This window comes from Coturnix japonica, chromosome 2 (genome assembly GCF_054131305.1).
Source record: "Coturnix japonica strain WE chromosome 2, WE-NBRP24, whole genome shotgun sequence".
NCBI lineage: Eukaryota > Metazoa > Chordata > Aves > Galliformes > Phasianidae > Coturnix > Coturnix japonica.
Window position 1 is genome coordinate 9,364,376 of NC_140664.1, and position 20,001 is coordinate 9,384,376.

Consider the following 20,001-nt stretch of genomic DNA (forward strand, 5'->3'; position numbering starts at 1 on the left):
GCATTTTTCTTTTCCTCCATTTTATGATCTTAGATTTTTAAAACAATTTTTATGTAATGTTTTTATAGACAATTTATGTAGTTTTTATATAACTTTTAATTATTATGAGGTCAGGCACAGACAGCTGAGGCCACTAAATGGTGATATGAGATTATATTCTACTCCAGCATTGATCTTTGGCATTACTGCTTCTTTCTTCTTCTGTAGAAATGATCCCTAGCTTTTCTTTGAACTCTGTTTTGAGTGAGGCATGGAAAAGAGTTACAGAAGAGCTGAGAGTCGGAGTGGTTACTCATGGATGGAGCAGGCAGGATGACTGGTTGCTCTTCTAGCTCTGACCTGCTGCTGTGTGTGGACTTGGCTGGATCCAGCTGATCTTGCCAACGTCTAATTTAATGACAAATCCAGAAATTCGACTGAAAAATTTGTTGTTTATAAAATCATCTACTGCATTCTCCCGTTTAACTGTTTTGTTAGCCACTTTCACCACTGCACTTTTGAGCCAGGAATGTACATGAAACCTATTGGCCACATGCATTTCCTGAGTGGTGACAATGCTTTCTGTGTCTATTGTTTGCAAAGCTAATTATTTGCAGAGGTATTGGATATCTTGGCCCGGAAGGTGTTTGTGGTTTTTGTAACAAAGGAATTAAGAGACTCAGGGAACAGAAGGGCTTAGAAAGCATCCCGGTAAAAATAACACTCTGTACCTTGGAAAGCCTGTTCTCCCTTTTTCATCAAAATGCTATCATAAGTACATCCTTTCCTTGGCAGCTCATTCTGCCCTTAACCGTTCCATGTTGAGGTCTAATACAAATTTCACTGAAAGCAATAGAGATTCCTGTAGACCACACTGAGTTTGGTTTTAGAGGAATGTAATTTATGCATATCTTTTAACGTCTTAGCCCACATTGCTTTGTTGTAGACAGCTGTTAGTCAAAGCAGTTAGGTCAATGCTAATAATGCTCTTTGTATCTTCCGTAGCTTTGCTTTGATATTTAGTGAGCAGAGTGAGTGCAGCTTCTCGAGTGGCCCTCTCGTAGTAATTTACACCACTGCAGATCCCAGATGAGCAGAGCCCATCACTAAGATTAAGTTACCTATAAATGAGGAAGGGGAGGTTAATAACAGGGACATTGGCTGCAATTTGAGATGCTTTGAGTTCACTTCTTTTGTAGTTTGTCCTGTGCAACTTCAGGAAAATCGCTTTGTATGGAAGCTGAAAAGTTACTTGCTCAGGTTCTTGCTGAGACAGATTTTTGTGCCCAGGTGTCCTAAAGTGATGCACCAAAATCCTTAACTGCTGTGGTACCTTGTAGTATAGAGATGCCTGGTTTTTTTGGTTTTTTGTTTATTTCTTTCTGTATGGACTTGCTAGAGTGCCTAAGGTATGTGCTTGTGCTCTAGATACCCCAAGATGCCTTGGACTGAGGGAAGAGCTGAGTTTGTTCCAAACCTCTGGAGATGCTGATGATACATAGAATCAGGTAACACAGGGGAACTGGTCTCTCCCTTGAGGAAAGAAAGTCACCTCACCTGGACATGGGGACAATTTAAAAGAGCAGCCCAGCAACTGAAGCAAGGGCAGTCTTATATCTTACCATCATTTCACTAATCTCTTGGTGAAAAAAAACTTCCAGGTCTGAGGCAGCATCATCCATATAACTCAGCAGCTGGCTTCAGTTTCAAAATTGTTGAGTTATTGAGACCCATTTGTTACCCACAGCTTCGAGCAGGAGGATCACAGAATCATAGAATCATTACGGTTAGAAAAGATCATTAAGATCATCTAGTCCAGACATCAGCTCATCACCACCATGCCCAATAACCATGTCCCTCTGTGCCACATCTCCACATTTCTTGAATACCTCCAGGGATATTGATTTCACCATTTCCCTGGTCAGCCTGTGCCAATGCATTATCACTCTTTCTGAGAATAATTTTTTCCTAATAACCTCCTCTGGTGAAACTTAATGTGTTCTCTTGCCTGGCAGATAGGATTACAGGAACCATTTTTATTCTCAGAGTATCTATCAGAAGCAGACCTTAGCACTTAAACCTCTCTGAGTCTGTCATGCCCCTTCCTTGGTAGTCTTTGACAAAAAGGTGGTCACTCAGAGCAGGGCACTGCACTTTGGGTGTAGGTGTAAAGCCACCACCAAAAACAGTGCCTTCAGTGTTGGGGAGCAGGAGCTGTGGCAATGCCATGATCCCAGAGACAATTCAAAGGTAGGAAAAGGGCTTCACACCTGGAGTGGAGACCTGAGTGTGAGATTTAGTGGTCCACTAAATTTAGGGATTTAGGGTTCCAACATAGGTGCGGAAAGATAAATTAGTGATGTTCCAGTGCTGTCTCAGATGTTCTCTGGATAGGTTCTGGGAATAATTTCTATGAAAGGCATTTACCCACAGGGCATGGCATAATTGCCGATTTGGGAAATAGGGATGATTCACTCATGTAAGTGACGCCCATACTATTAGCATGTAAGATGCACTGCTTATCATAGCTTTTTAGTGGCATTATGCCTAATTAAATCATGACACCTTAATTAATAGGTATACAAAGAAATATCCCCACATGAACTAAGTATTATGGAGTAGATTGTGCACTACAGACTCTGCATAATGTTGGTGTACAATAACACTTCCATTTTCTATAGGAGTTCAAAGGATGTATCAAATTTAATTCTAAATACAGTTATTTTCCTCTAAGGGTGATCTGAAGCTACAAGAGATAGCACATGGAGCATGTCCAGAGAAGGTCAGCAAAGCTGGTGAGGGTTCTGGAGCACAAGTCCAATGAGGAGTGGCTGAGGGAACTGGGATTGTTCAGTATAGAGAAGAGAAGGCTCAGGGGAGACCTTATTGCTCTCTACAGCTACCTAAAGGGAGGTTCTGGAGAGGTGGGTGCCTTCTTCTCCTGCATGACTGGTGGTAGGACTAGAAGTAATGGCTTTCAGTTGTGTCAGATGTGTGTGTGGGGGGGGGGGTGGGTGGGAGGGGGAGAGGGAGTTAATTTGGATATTACAGAAACTTTCTTCTCTGAAATAGTGATTAGGTGCTGGAAGTGGCTGCTCAGGGAGATGACTGGGTTACCATGCCTAGTGATATTCAAGAAGCATTTAGAAGTCGTACTAAGAAGCATGGTTTAGTGAGGAAATGTTGGTGGTAGGTGAACAGTTGGACTAGATCTCAGAGATCTTTTCTGGCCTCGGTGATTCTATGGTTCTATGATATGAAATCAAATAGAGCTCAAGAACACAAACACAAAGTAATCATGAAGACCACTTATTTCACCTCTCAAATTAGCAAGTAGTTTCCAGTACTATAATGGGACAAATAAATCTAGAACAGAAAGCTCAGATGTGCACATTAGCTAAGAGGAATTAAGATACTTCTATCATGATATCAGCATGTTCTGGCTGAGAAAACAAAGAAACAAATGGGAAACTCTAAATAATTTGTTACCATTTCACAACAGATTCATTTTACTAGGCTGGAAGCTGACTGAAAATGAGAACAATGAAATCTTTCTTTTTAAACTTAGTCTTAAGTTACTGTCATACGTGCTTAAATACCACCATGTGATTAAGATGTGTGTGTTCAGCTTAAGGGGTCCTAAATGCATGATTCAGAATTGTGTTTTAAAATGTTGAAATGCTTATTGTACTAGTTTGCATATTAGATTCTTTACCTCTCAGTAGTGTGTGGGTTGCAATGCTACCTTTGGGAATCTGAAGATTCCCAAATTTCTCCTATTTCTAGATTTCCCAAATGTCTCCTATTTCTAATTGTAGCTAGAATAACAAATCTTAGTCTTATTCTAGATCATGTAGAGGTCTTCCAGAATTCAAGAGAAAATTTTGAGCAAATCTACCTGAAATTGTGGTACAATAAGACAGTCAGAAGTTTGGGTCTTTAATTTACTAAGATATAACAGTTCTGGGCAAGTTTTGACGCATAAAGAATTCAGAGCTAAACTTGGGAGATGGAAACCTAAGTGAACAGAAAACATCATTTATTTAATTCTCTTTGAGTCAGATTTGCTTTTTCTTCTTGTTTACACGGCATTTGATGTATTATTGCATATTTAGTCAGTGCACTAAAGAAAAGTCTAATAAACTCAATCCAGTGCTTTTACTTCTCCAGGATGCTCTTCAGATCCCTTGATTTCTTCAGCTAGGCCAAGGATTTTAGTTTCTATCCCTCAGGGTAAGGAAGATTGGATAGTTTATCCATGGAATGTACTAATACCACTTCTTAATCATCCAGAGCAATCGCTGTAGGTTGTGCAATGTGGAGCACTCCTTTTTTCTTCAGGGGTTGTGCTTACTGACAGCCAAAGAGAGAGCAAGACTACAAATTAAATCCCAGCAACTTTATCTGAAAGAACTACATCTTATCCCAAAATAAGTCCTCACTTAGGCATCTTTCATGGTCACTCATGTGAGAAAATAACTTAGAACAAGGCCAATCAAAAATACTGAGGAGCAGAAACTGCTTTTGTGTCTCATGCAAGAGGGTAAAGGAGAAAATAAACTTTGGATGAAGGCTCAAGAAATGTGGGCTCCATTTTGGCACTAGTTCAGAATTCCTGTTTTGCCTTGGGCAAGTAACTTTGAAATTCAATTCTCTGTTTGCAAAATGGGGGCAATAGAGCCTGACAGCAATGTTGGAAGGATAATTCCATTAATATTTATACTGTGCTTGGGTACCCCAGTGCCAGGATCTTTTATAGCTATCTATACTTCTAGAGGACACTCAAGTTCATGGTTATTTTGGTGAGGACACACACCAGAATGTCAGCAGGAAGTTGGCAGCGTCTTGTTTGAAATGAGTTTGAGAAAACGGAATAACTGCCTTTTGAAAAATGCTGGTATACAAGTATTTGTCTTTATCCTAAACGGGGGTAGGGAGCTGACTAAGTTCACCTTACGAAACTACATAAATCTGTACTATGCTCTTCCAAGTTAAGTAACTAGCATCTGCTGGGAGATATAGTTCAAAATCACACATACATGACCAAGATGCTTTGCTGCCACAGAGCTCCTCAGTCATTCAGCCAGATGAGGGCAAAAGATTATTTCCAAAGGCAATATTATATTTTGAGTTTCTTGTTAGAAAGACCTAACAAAAGAAAATGTGTTTATCAGTTTGCCTATTGTTTTCTTTTTTTTCCACATGTAGATGTGTTTGATTTTCAGTGTACTATTTGATGGAAAATGTTGTATTGAGAATTTTGTATTTCAGGGTTATCTGAGTAGCACCCCTTTCATTAAGAGCTTTTTTAAACCACTGATTTGCTTTTGGAATTGGGAATCATACTTCCATTATATCAAGGCCTCACTTGTAAAGTAGTTGAGATGAGATCAAAGAAAACACCTTCCTACTTTTACACCCCACCTTGAGAAGGGTACATTTACCTCTGTCCTATGAAAGCCCAAAGATTTATGGAGCCATCCAGTACCTTTCCTTCAAATGTTTTATCACTGCTTGGAACGGTCCTGGATCTTCTGTTTCAGCACGTTAATTTTTGGTGGGAACACTGATCTGATTGCAGTGTACATGTGTGGGTGGGTAGATTATAAATTACGGGCTCTGAGCTCAGGTGCACATTTTGGGAGTGACTTTTTAAATAGCTGTATGATTAACAAACCCTTCTTTGTGGAATGGAAAGAAGCTTCTGTCTTGATCACTGCTTTACTTCAGGAATTATCCTCCATGGAGCCTGAACGGCTTGGCACTGGAGAAGAAATATTTTTTGCAATGAATATGAAGTCATCTAACTACCTACCTATGGGATGGTTTGTAGTCAAGAGACTTTGGAAGCAGGGGGAATTTTCAGAAAAAGAGTTCATTGCTTTGGAGGGATGTGGTGTGCAGCACCAAGTGACAGCCTCTTTGGCTGGAGCAGTTAAGGAGTTCTTGTCCCCAGATCCTTGTCATTGTTCCTCAGCTGGAAACTGCTCTTTGCTATGCAGCAGTTGAGATTTTGAGACTGTCCTCTCCCATCAAAACAAAGCTAATGATCTTGGTTTAAGAAGCCATCATGGGTGGGCTCAGCTGTGTTTCTGTAGTGGATGCAGTGTGCTCTTGCAATTATTTGGGGTGGCTCAGCTAACTCTCCTGGGAAGGCCAGTAATAAAGAACTAGTAATTAGGACAGACCCAGGGGAATAATATGACATCATTCTTGGGTACTTGAAGAGAGGCACTGTATTTTTTATAGAGATAGATGCCATATAAATATCCACATAGATTAATGATATAATGGAGGCTTTTTTGTCATTACGACATCTTCAAACAACCTACTACTGTTTGTCCATCTGTGTTACAGATTGCAGACTGAGGCCAAGAAATATTTAAGCAGATGTTTAATGTTAATTATAGAAGCAAGCCTATTGATCTCAAGGAGAATACCTGCACTTCTAAAATTAGGCACGCATTTAAATGCTTTTTAAAATGTAGGCCTAACTCATAAGTTTCGATAACATATGTTGCCCAACATACATCGAAATAAAAGGTTTAAAAAATTGAAAGCAGAAAGGCTATAGAACTAAAAAATAAAATAAATAAAAAATAAAGCAGCACCCTGTTCAATTTGCTTTTACAAGAGATCTTGTTGCAATTTTACTGCATCATCCAACTGCGTAGATCAGATAAAAGAGATGCAGACATATTTATTGAGTGTTTCTATGTAGCATTTGAAGTATGAGACTAGAGCAGATGTGCCTAATTCTAGAAACCTTCTATTCACAGCATTTTAATTCTTTTTTTACAGGCAATATATGCTGTCTCCTTACAAAATGGAACAAGATATTTATTAGCAGTAGGAAATAGATAATTTATTTTTACATGCAACTTTCCATTGGCAGAGCTTGTGGAGAAGGCACACATGGCTAGCGCTTCTTGAAAGCCCTATTTTGATACAGATTGCTAGAAAAAAATAAAAGAGAAGCTTGAAATGGGCTGGGCTGAATTTCAAGTGACAACATCATCTCAAAGTAAATATGTCCTCAGACAGAGATGGTAGGAACATACGTGAATACAGCATATTCCCAATTCTAGCATTTCCAAGGGTTGTTTCGATGCAGGTAAGTAGCTCCTGAGAGACTATCAATCCAAACAGTGCAGTGCTTACCTGATAAATAGCAAGTTTAAAGGGAAAATGATTGAAAATTAAAAAGGCTTGTGATGAAATTGACATATGATTCAAGTCATAGCTAAATGCTGAGAAGAGCAAAAAAAGAAGACAAGAAGAAATCAACTGATTAGGAATAAATTTCATACGAAACTTTGAGATTGATAGAAGAAAATTTTAGCCAGTAACCGAAGAAAGAATGCTATGGATTTTAAATGCATGACTTATATTCATAGTGTACTTTACTCTAGAAGACAATATATTATTTATGTGTGCACAGAAAGCTCTCTCCATGTGTCTATATACACACCTAAAGAAATAAATATATAAGTTTTAAAAAGTAATGTATGCATGGGTGTAAAAACAACATTACTTTCACCTGTTGATTTTTTCCTGGGCTAAGCAATGTTTGCTTGAATAAGTTGGCCAAATTCCACATAGAGAGTCATTTTTACCTTACTTTGTAAATGCTGTGAGGGACAAAAAGTCACAGAAGTTAAGGAAGGAGTTGTAGCCTAGTTTTGTGCACAGGCCTCCAGAACAGCTCAGCCAGGAGAATTTAGAAAGAACAGAAGCTGCTGCTGCCAAAAAACTTTATTGTGTCAACTCCTTTTCCTAGAAAGGTCATTGGACAGACTGTTAGAGTGTTCGTATTCTTATAAAATGTTGTTAGTACAGATATAGAGGGTTGGTTTGAAACATAGTATCACATGATTCTGTAAACACTATATAGTGTTCTTAATCTGGAAATACCTTTCCATAGTTTCTAACTGAAAAATGTTTTTTTCTCTTGCTTCTACCTTACTTTTATTTATTTATTTATTTTCAGTATTAGAAATGAAATATCCACAGGAGAAGAAAATAGGTATTTCAGTCTTCACTTAGCAATTTTACGTTATATGAAAACAGATGAATTTAAATGACTTTTTTTAAAAAAGTATAACACTTTGCGACAATTTATAATTTTGATTATACAGTTTTCAAATATGGGAAATGGTGATTCAAGGAGGGAGGATTTATTCTGTTTCACATATCCAGGATAGAATCAGAATGGGCAGATGGGCTTTCACTGGAAGGTGAGAATACAAGCTGTTGGGGAGGAAAAAACCCCACAAAATCTTTAAGATAAAAGCAATAAAACAGTGGCATGAATTGCATAAATTGAATGTCAGGATTCTCAGAAGCAGCTAATGAATCTGGAAACTGGTGGCTTTGACATCAGAGAGGTCCTTCCTCTGATTGGCCTGTGGGGATGTCTACATCTGACTGAACAAATTACATCCTAAAATCTGTTGTCCAAGACTCATCAGCAGTGCTGGAATCAGATAAGTATTTTACATACACCCAGAAAGCTGAGGTGGGGCTCACCTCCTCCTCACTACAGCACAGGTATCTGTGCTTGATCTTTTTTCTTCATTTCTCAGTGTGGTCTGTGAAAATTTAGTAACTACGGTCAGTGGGTTCTGACAGTGACCAACTGTACTGTAAACTAGATGGGTTTGGCTGAATCTATTGCTCACTAAACTTCATTTGCCACAATGACTACAGTTCATAAACCTAATGGGGAAGGCAGCTGAGATGTAGACAACTTTGTTGCAGATACAGCAGCTTGGCTGAAAAACTTCATCCTTGTGACCTGGGCAGAGGTGGTAATGCTCAAAGATAGGAGGACAGAAGAAGTATTCTGATTCTTTCCAAATTACTTTTCCCCTTCCCAAGCAAAGCATCCAGATAAATAACTCCTCCCATAAATAATTTTTGAAGCATATTGAAGAGTCACAGCTCCAGGAACAAAATGTTTTTGAAATAATCTCATTTTCATTTGGTTAAGTAGAGTACAGTTGGTAGTATGAAGCCAACACACCTGGAAACCTCCAAAGTACTTTATTTTTTCAGACAGTTGTACTGCTGAATGAGTCCTTAATTTTAGCTTTTTACCATTTGGCACTAGAAACACTGACATTCCTAGTCTCAAGGATTTAAAACTTGGCATACAGCTGTGGCACCTGAGAAAGCAGCAAGAAATGGATATGAAGCTACATGGAGGCCCATGAAGAAGAGTTATGGGCTGCATGTAAGTGATCTTCTCTTTAAAAAGCAAAGAAGACTTCATGCAACAGGGAAGCAATGCGTGCCCTTCTTTTTGCTTCAGAAGGAAGGATAAGGCAGTTGCTGAGATCTGTTGCTGAAATGTTCAGTGCCGTTATGTGTTAGAACAGGTGGTACCCACAGAGACTAAGGGGAGAGGGTGTCTTCTAAACATGCACAGTCACAAAGCTGGTGCTTGTGTTGTCAAAGGCACTTGAAGACTACATAGGGGATTTATTTTTACGGCTTTGCTCTTTTGGGCTTGAAGAGGGGAGTCATATATTTTCTACCTAAATAGCCACAGAGGTGCCAACTGCTCTTTTATTTTCTGCTCAGATACCTGGCACATGGTATAAAAAACAGATAATTCACAGAGGTTTGTCTGACTTTAGTGCAGTAATTTTCCCTCCCAAAATGTCAAGAGATTCTTTAGCATCACTAGGAACAACCTTGTCAAAATGGGTACAAATCAGAACACTGGAAAAGACTGATTCAGAGAAAAATCAAGGTCCCAGATTGCTTGATGCTCTAAGCTGAATAAATTTTCTTCTTCTCTTTTCTTAAAATGCTCACCAGTATTGTCTGCTACAAGTTGCCCAGGAGCAGCTCTGGTACCTCACTTCTAAGAAAAAGCAGTAGTTTTACAAGGAGGTGATGAGAAGCTGTTGCAGTATATGTGAATAGGTTGGAGGGATTAAGAAGGGAGGGTGAGGTTAGAGAGACAGAGACCTAGAGAGAAAGGGCTGGGATTCGGAGGGTCACATAGGGAATGACAGAGAAGCAACAAGAAGCAGTGGTTTGATAAAGCTGTGGTAAATGAGGCAAAGTCTGGCTGCAGGAGCTTTGCCTGGGAAAATGAGACCCAGGGGCAATAAGGGAACTATGGCACAGAAATGTAGGATAGGTATGGAGGTGGGAGTAAAAGACAAGAAGGAGAGGAGATAGGAGCCCAACCATGCCTGTGTGGGGTGGGTGTAGCACAGGGGACACACAACACCAGCCAGTAATGGTGAGAGAATATCAGGGAAGGCAGGAGACAGTGGCAGAGCTTCAATGTACATGTGGGAAAACCAGATGCAAGGCCAACATGGAATGGAGGGATGGAGTGGGAGACCACAACAAGCTTTTCTGCTAGAGTGAGAGAGGGAGCTGTGGGAAGCAAGACCCAGTTAACACCACTTTTGAGCCCTGTTGTCACACACCAAGTGGGCGATTACACTAGAGAAGTATCATCAGGCCTAGAGATGAATAAGGCTTTTGAGCTCATAAGGAGAACATTGCACCACCACTGTCTCTACTATGTCACCTGTCCAGCTCCAGGCCTGGTGGCAGCTGCTCACACCAAATGAGCACTTATTTCCATGTAGAGAATGCATGGCCACTGGAAGGAGATCTGGAGTGTGGCATCCAGGCCTGGGGTCTCCAACACAAGAAAGATGTGAACTGTTGGAGGAGGTCAGAGGAGGGCCACAAAGATGATCAGAGGGCTGGAGCACCTCTCACGTGAAGAAAGGTTTGCAAAGTTGGGCTTGTTCGATCCAGAGAAGGCTTCAAGGAGACTTCATTATGACCTTCTAGTACTTGAAGGGAGCTTATAAGCAGGAAGTGGGACAACTTTTTACATGGTCTAATAGTGAAAGGAGAAGGGGGAATGGCTTTAAGATAAGAGAGAGGAAATTTTGGTTAGATGTTAGGAAGAAATTCTTTACTCAGAAGGCAGTGAGTGAGGCCTTGGCACAGGCTGCCCAGAGTAGCTGTGGATGCCCCACCCCTGGAGGCATTCAACACTAGGTTGGATGGGGTCCTGATCTGGTGAGTGGCAAACAGCCCATTGCAGGGGTCTGGAGTTCAGTGATCTTTAAGGTCCTTTCCAACATAAGCTATTCTGTGATTCTGTGATTCTGTAAGACCTCTGAATGGAGGCCCAAGGTAATGAGGGTACATGAGGACAGAGTTCACTAAAGGAGAACAGGTCTCAAAGCAAGGGCACCATTATGCTGGAGGAACAGCCAGGGAAACTAGTGGGGTGGAGGAATATCTCTTCAAAGCTGTCTGCTCCAAGGCATGGGATAAAAGCCAGAGAAGGAAGTGGGAGGAAAAGGAGTGAGGCTAAGGACTTGGAATGAGGGAAGGGAAGGAAAGCTTGAGGGGAGATTTTTCTCCTGTTATGAATCCTCTGATAATAAATCAGATTCCTTAAAAAAATAAAAAATAAAAAAAAATGTTATTGAGGAAAAGAATTGTAGTGTAAGTCGGAGAAGAAAAAAAACTCAAGCAGCGGGTGATCTCCACAGCTTGCTCAGATAAATATGCCACGTAGCAGCCCTCCTCCCTGCTGTCCAGCTGCTGCAGGCAGGAGTGGATCATTTCCTCCTGTAGCTTCTCCTTACTGGGGTCAGCAGTGGCTCAGATGATAGTATGTTCTTGCATAATCAGCAGAAGGACATCAGTGTTATTGACACTCCTCCATCACGCTGCTGTCTCTTTGCTTGACTTTGACTATAGGAAGGAGAAAGGAAAGTTTTTCCCTTTAGGTTTTCCAGTGCTAAAATATTTTTTGCAGTTTCAAGCATCTTTGTAAAGCAACTTGCTTTACATTTTGAATTGGAAAAATCCTATAAGCAAAATGTAGGGAAAGAGAAGAAAAACAAGCAACTGCAATCAGCAGGGAAACATCCTCTGACAATATTTTCTCTCCAAAAGAGAAAACAACCACAAAAATGTAAGAAAATATTTCCCCTTAACAATTTCAACAACAAGAACACTCTTCTCTGTTGAGTAATGTTTCTGAGAAAACCTGAATGAGGGAATGATGAAACTTTGATGCAATTTGTGGAATTGGAGGAAAGTTGAAGTGGAACGAGTCACCACAGGGCAATGGATTTCCTGAAAGAAGAAAAAAAAATTTCTGCAATGGATTCATTGAAACTTCTGCATGTCATGTTGACAGTGCAAAACAGATTTTTTTTTTTATTGATAAAGAAGAGGAGGAAAGAAAAAAAAGAAAATATCAGATGGACCATAATTATGTTCTAAAACAAAAAAAAATAAAAATCATGCCTAATAAACTATAAATTATAAACTAAGGCTAGAATGAAAACAAAGAATCTCACCTGGTACAGTAGACTTCTGCGTTGGGTGACAGAGGGAGATGCCCATTTTTATCACAGCTTGCCCTCTTCATTGCTTGTTGGAATATAGGAAGGGTTTCTCCACTGATCATACAAATACAAAACAAAATAAAAATACGTTCTTCCCATCCTGTTCCTTATTCACACCTACATGCCTACAGACACTGCATTACCTTCTCTGAGCCTATGTATTGGAACCTAGAACCCTAAAATCCAATCCTACAGCCTCACTGACTGAACTCATTCACCTGAACTCAGCTGGCTTCACTGTGTCCTTCCATTCAATTCAGTTGTACCACAATGATTTTGCAGATTACCATTTAATGAAGACTTAATTTTTTGTGATCATATTTGTATGAGATGTCTAATGGATTCAGAATAGGTTAGAATCTTGGGTTGTCTTGTGATGAAGGGTTTGCTACAAAGTGCTATGCTCCATAGTGGCCAACCAGCAAGGATCTCCCCAAAACCCAGAGCTTCTGTGACTATAATAGAAGCAGAAGCACAACTTGAGAGCTTGGTGCTGTTATCTTCTGGAAAATAGTTTCACACTAAAAGCAGGAGAAATTTAGATTGGATAGAAGGTAAACGTTTTTTGTGATAATGATGGTGAGGCACTGGAACAGGTTGACCATAGAGGTGGTGGATGCCCCATCCCTGGAGATGTTCAAGGTCAGGCTGGATGGGGCTCTGAGCACCTACTGTAGCTGTAGGTGTCCCTGTTCATAGCATGGGGAGTTGGACTAAGTGATCATTAAGGGTCCCTTCCAACTCAAATGATTTTAGGATTCTGTGGTTCCAATACACTGGCTCAGAGAAGGTAATTCAGTGCTTGTTGGGATGTAGGTGCAAATAAGGAACAGGATGGGGAAGACGTGTGTTTTTATTTTATTTTGTATTTGTATACTCTAAGTAGATGTGCTACCTCAGGGGCACTGTTTTTGTGGTAGTGCTTTTTGTATGTTATTTAATTTAAAATATCTTTTTATTCATTTATACTTTTCACAGAGAGAACCTTAATTGTTTTTAAATATATGGATGAAAATCAAAGTCTGTTCTGTTGTTTTGGATTGGTAGAGCCTAAAAACAAACACCAGGCATTTCTCACCTTTCATACACTGCTCTTTGATCCTCTTCTGCATTTGAAGGATGCAGCATATGATCACCTTGTAGCTTTCTGGAAAGATCTCTCAAGTCATATTTTTTACAGCAGGGTTCTGTATTTCTTACCATCAAACAACATAGCTTAGGTTAAGTAATAAATGAAATGAATCTGTTGTCTGCAGCATTTTCCACATATTGTTGTATTCAGGTAAGATCATTCCTTTGGGGCAGATATGACCTATTTTATCAGTAGAGAACATGTGAGATTACATGGCTCCTGAAGCCAAGTCAGCAGGCAAGAAAAATGGAAAGTCAAGGAGGAGTACAGAAAAGGAACAGATCTATAAAAAGAAAACATAAGTGAAGATTCTTTAAATGTTCAAGGGATATTATCATGACCTGCGAAAGTGATGCCTTTGTCTGGGTAAAGACAATCACAGTGTGAGACTTCCTGCTTGTGAGCATTTATCCCTACCTTTGGGGACCACTTTAGGAAGTAAGAGATTCATAGCTCACTTCTATTTCAGTCCCTTTGGCTTGGGGAATTGTATCTTTTGTTCTTGGAATTCACAGTGCCCTTGAACAGCCTAATCACTAAGATGCTAGGTTTCTTAAGCTATCTAAAGGTGTGGATCCTCTGTTCACTTCTTCAGCTCAGCTTCTCAGTCTTACAGTTCAGACAGCCACAGACTCCTGCTACCTCCTCCCCATTTGTCTGCTACGTCTGAAGCCAGTGATTAGTCATGTCTCGCTTGGTTACTCCAGTAAAATAGAATCACAGTGGTGCCTTCTGAAAAGAGGCATCTCTACTGGTCCAGAAGTGGTTCTCAGCACCTTTGTGTCTGCCAGAGTAGTCACCACCCAGAGTTACAGGAACCCTGATGGACCGACCATTCAACCCAGGAAACAGGAAAACTACCAGATCTTCTCCAGGTGCCTCCCATTCTCACTTCCCAGACTGAAGAAGAATTTTTAGCACAGCAGACCTTCTCTCTGGGCAGACAGCCACTGATCTGTGCTACTATGAGATCCAAAGCATTCTTATTTCTGTGTGCTACAGTCCACTAAATACTCTATGTCAAATATGGGAACTGGCATTTGGATTTCTGCTTCTTTGCTGTCTCCAGGATATCATCACAGCTTTAGAATGACTGTGACACACTGCAGCATGGGTTTTTATTACACAGACCCACGGTCCACTGGAAGTTAGACTAAACCTACTACCTTGCAGCAAATAGCAGGTTGCCCTCTTCAGCAGGATGTGAGTTGTATCCATTAGAGCTGCGGTGGGAAGACATCTTTCCATCCTCCCCCAGTATTTTTGCTGGTCACTTCACAGACCTACTGCTGAACACAACACAGCGTGCTGCTTCTTGTTCATTAAGTGGCAACCGTTTATTGCTGTGGGAGTGCCCGAAAAATGCTTCCTGTCTCCCATGGCAACCTCTAGCTTGCATGGAACAAACTGTGAGCAAATCCTTCTGTACTTATTCGCACTCTCAGCGATTTACTACTCAAGTCTGCTGTAAAGCCAATGGTGGAGAAATTACAACAGTGGAACACGCTGGCTCTGACAGATGCACGTTGTTATCTCCCCAGTTGTTATTCCATGCTTGCCTCTTCATAACAGTTGACTTTGCTGATATCATTTGTAAATCTCTAGTTCCATTCAGGGGTGGAAGTAGTAGAGCAAGCACAAACTGGAATAGAGCTGGTGACTCATAAGCCTAAATATTTTTAATATTTAGCAGGAATAAATATTGATATTAGAGAGATTTACATTTAATAATGGCTAAAAACTTCAGTATGTTGATGAAGTGTTCAGTTCCTTGTGCACCTATGACTCCTGTTGGCTTTAAAGCAGTTGAAGGGATGCAGCGAACAGCAGTGGTTTTCATGATATTCTGTATTCACAGGGACTGTTAAGGAAGGGGGAAAGGAGAAAGAGAACTGCTTTCAGAATTTGCATTTCATTCTTTAGCAGCAACTAACAAAGGGAAATGTTTTCCTGTGGCCATATACTTTCTTTCCCATGACTCAATTTTCCTGTGATTTCAATGTGAACATTTTTTCTGACATATAAAAAGAAACGGTTAGAGCTCTATATGTAGGCCAGAAATGCATTGGGCCAAATTCCACTGATAAAAACTATGCTTTTTTTTTTATTTTTATGGAAGGCATCAGTATTTGTCCTTGCTTGTTAAGAAGCTGCCTAGGGTAGGCAAAGGACAGCCAAAGACCAGTGCAGATCCTCAGCTTTTCTGGGATCTTGCTTCCATGCTCAGAACTGTCCCTGTTGTGATGCAATCTGGCAGCTCTCACATGTCCTTGCAACAAGGATGCACCATTTCAATTTTTTTCTTTTTTTATCTTTTTGCGAGAAAGGAAGGAAAACTAAATAATGAACTCAGGCCTTGACTTGCAAAGGAAGAAGGAAAATGCCATTTTCAATGCCTGACTCATTTTATAAATTGCAAGGGCATTTGTAATTTTCAAAAGTAAATTCCTGAAATCCACATTCAAAGAAAGGCATCTGTTTCTGAGATGGCAGAGATCTGCAAAACTTCTCAGAACCTATCTGTGCTGTGTGTAAAGATTTTGACCTTTGCATATGATTTGATTAAACTCCTGGGAGAAAAAATGAGTGAGAATCAGTCCCCAAAACAACAAACTAAGAGATGCAGTTTCACCCTGAATGCACTGTTGAGAATAAGTGTGCCATGCTCAGAAAACTGATAAACTTCATTCATTCATAAATCTGCTGGAGCCAACACAGCTACTTGCAGGACAACTCACCATGTGAGAATTGGCAGCGTCAGTTAATTTGATTGGCTCCAAGCCTACCACTCTCTACCATTATCAAACCCTGCTTCATTCGTAAGCCTTTGTAGAAACAGCTGAGATGCTTCAAGCATTGATCTGAAGCCCCAGGGAGTCCTGATGTAATGTAAATAACAGCAATAGTAATAATAATAACAACCCATACTAATTGCCATTTAACTTCACTCTTGTTATTAGTCACTAACAAAACACTAACATTCTCCCCTAAATCTTGCATAAACAATCCAGTGTGGCTTTGAAACATAAATATCCATTGACAAAAGAAGCATATTTCATTAGCCATTTCCTATAGGATAGATATCCTGGTGTTATTAATGCCGTTCTAAGTAAACATCAACTGTATTAAAATGAATGCCAAGAAAAAATCTTTAAACAGCAGTATATTAACACGAGTGGCAGTGCAGTTCATCTGTCATGGGCAGATACTTTTCTGTGGTCAAAATCATCTGGAGATGAAAAAAAGTATAAAATATGCTGTATTTTTTCCTCACTCTAATGTCAGGTCTCACATTATTATGTTCCCATTGAGTATTTTTGATTTTCGGAGTGCTAAGTGAAGAAATTAATTTTCTTTTTCATTAGCTTGTCTACTCACACCACAGACTCCAAGTGATCTGTGCTCTGAGGAGTGTGCATTTTATGTAGAACAGAGAAGCAGCATCGGGAAATCACAAAAGATGCATTAATTATGTTTATATTAACAGTTTGTATGTTCTTATTTACAGAATTGTTGAGCCTATTAAGCCTTTAAATGCCCAAATTGAGAGTAGCCTTACCTTGAGTAATGCTTATATCTCCAGGCAAGAAGCATTTTCCTAGAAATATACTTATTATCATTGCCATTACATGAATTTACATCATTCACATTCTTTTTGTTACAAGAAACATCTAAGTCTGTAGAGTTCCCCTCAAATCTTCTTTGAGTTTGATTACTCTGGCAAATCCTTGTCATTCAGCAGGCTTTGTCCAGAATGCTTGTGGTTTGGTTTTGCTATTTTTAAAAATGTCATCATACTTAGAGCTCGTGGCTGGGTCAGCATCCCTCAGCCCTGGATATTCTCCCCTGGGGAGATATGAGCTGCCCTGAGCCACAGCAGAGGGAAATGCTTGGGTGTCCTGGGAGGGAGCTTTCTGGCATCTCCTGCACAGACTAGGGGAAAAAAAACACAAAACAAACAAACACTGAAAAGACCAAAATTCAACCCCATTCAGCAACACCAAGAAGTGTTATCTGAAGGAGGAAGTTCACCTTCATATGTCTTGCACAACAGGTTAATTACGGCAATAACCACACTTGTCCCTCTGTACCCTTCCACCTTCCTTGTATAAACAGAACATCTGTTTGTTCTGTGACTACAGAGTAGTGAAACTGCAGCTCGATGGAGTTGACCGGATGTTTGCATTCTGTTACACATGGATAAATATTGATAGACCTAATCCTAAAAATCACAACTGCAATAAAAATAAACAGCACAACCCTGTTGTTAATGAGCAATTGAATATCAGTTACATTTATAATATTCATATATAACCTACTTATCTGAACTCATTCTTTCTGCAATTGTTGTAATCTTGGCTTTTAGTTTTACTTCATTTCCTATGAAACACGATAAGAAACAGTGCAGCGTCCTGCAAAGAAAATGCATTTAAAGTATAATAATTTGCATTTAAAAACAGTGACAGCTTGGCCTTTCCTTGTGCTGGTCATGCTGTGCCATTCGCACTTGTTAATTTAATAGCTGGGATCCTCCATCAAGGTGAATTACAAAGAAGATATTGCATGCAAGGACCAGCAAGACGCCTTAAATTGCACCTCCTTCAGCATAAAGTCCTGTGGAGTGCATTCACTTCCTTAAATTGGCCTCAGTGGTGCAGCTGCAGTGGAAGATGAAGGGGCTGAAGAAAGATGAGCTGTCATATGAGCTATGCAAACCTTCCCCTTAGGAGCATGGCAGGGTGGCAGACTCATGACATGCAGTTTATGCAGACATAGAAGGAATATGTGGCTTTCAACATGCTCCATGCTGCTTATCAGCTGAATTGTGCTGAAATGGCACTGATCTCATCCAATGCATTCTCCATGACTTCCCACTGGCCAATGATACTCAACATCTTCTAGGACTTTGTTCATTTATTTTTATGAATTCAAGTTCATGATTTCTGCCTGACTGTTAGGATTTACAGATTCACCTTAGCATGTATCAGATCTGCAGTTACATAAGATCTGCATATAAGCATATGCAAACAAACAAACAGTTTAACATAAAAAAAACCCAGAACAACACTAGCTTAAACTGAAGGTAGTTCATGCTGTATCAAAATCTGAACATAACCAATTCTCTTATTTTGACATTGTTTAAGCAAATATTAATAAATTAGCCCATGGCAGGAAAGAACTCTCTGTCTCTTTGTTGTAAATATCTATTTGATATGAAAATGTTCTGAAAATAGAGGGCTCCTTTGCAAGTAATGTGCCCCAATTTATCAGATTGGCCCATGATAGGAGGGGTGGATGTTGGTGGTACAGCAGTACAGGTGAAACCTTCCCACCAATATTCTGTTACATGTTGTTTCTGTGTGACAGATAGTAGCAAAGGGGCAGCCTGACAGAATGGTGTCTGACATGGAAGAACAGATGAAGCAAAGGTGGGGAATCAAATTCCTCCATGTGGAAAAAATGGCTCCCCCTGATGTTCACTGATGAGTGTTGAATGTTTGTGGAAACCAAACAGCGGATGTGAGCACTGTGAGGCAGCGGGTGGTGCATTTCACCAGCAGCACCAGCAATGTGTAAGCAAAGCCACACTCTGGACAGCCATGCAGATTTTTACCAGCGCAGCATGCAGACTCTTCTTCATTGCTGGTGAAAAGTCACAGCTAATGGTGGTAACTATTCTGGAAAAATGGTATTTTGTAGCTGAGAATTTCTCTATCAACTAGTGTTCTTGTGCTCTTTATATCTGTGTAAGTTTCTGTGGAAATAAATAGGAGGCATTACTTTTGAAGTGTCCTACGTACTTAGGAATACTTGCTGCTTTTGTAAGGCAAGCAAGCACATTTTTGAAAATAAGAGAGTGTTTCTATTCTTAAATGGAAAAAAGAAAAAAAAAAAAGAATTATTAAGAATATGAAGGTGTTTGAAAAAAAACCACAAGGTTTCACACCTACAGATTTCTGTGGTTGTTCTATAAAAAATAAAAATGCTGGCACTTCACCCTTTTCATCTCCTTTCTTGTGTGCATGGGCCCCAGCTGACTGAAGGTGAGATAAGCTCTTATTACGTGTGCCACTTCCATTACGTTTCTGGTACATGTATAATATCAGAATGTACAGAAACTTATTGGTCTGAATTCCAGGTAATCACTCTATTTTCTCATCACTGCATCTGTTTCGTGGTATCTACACTTTAGCTGTGGGAGGAGCTTCTCTGAATCTATTCCAAAACCAGTCTCTTCTTTCAGCATGTACATACATCTCAGTTTTTGCATCGTTCACATAACCACCTGTTTGGGAATTCATCCCAATCGCTTTCTTTATTGTAGATAAGGTGTATATCAACTTATCTGTTCTGGTGGCTTTGAATGAGTCATTAATTTTTGCAGCAGAAAACCTATCTTTTCAACTTACATGGTCCAGCAATAATCCATGAACTAAAATTTATTTTAAGGCTAGTTTCTACTGATTGAAGATACTGTTT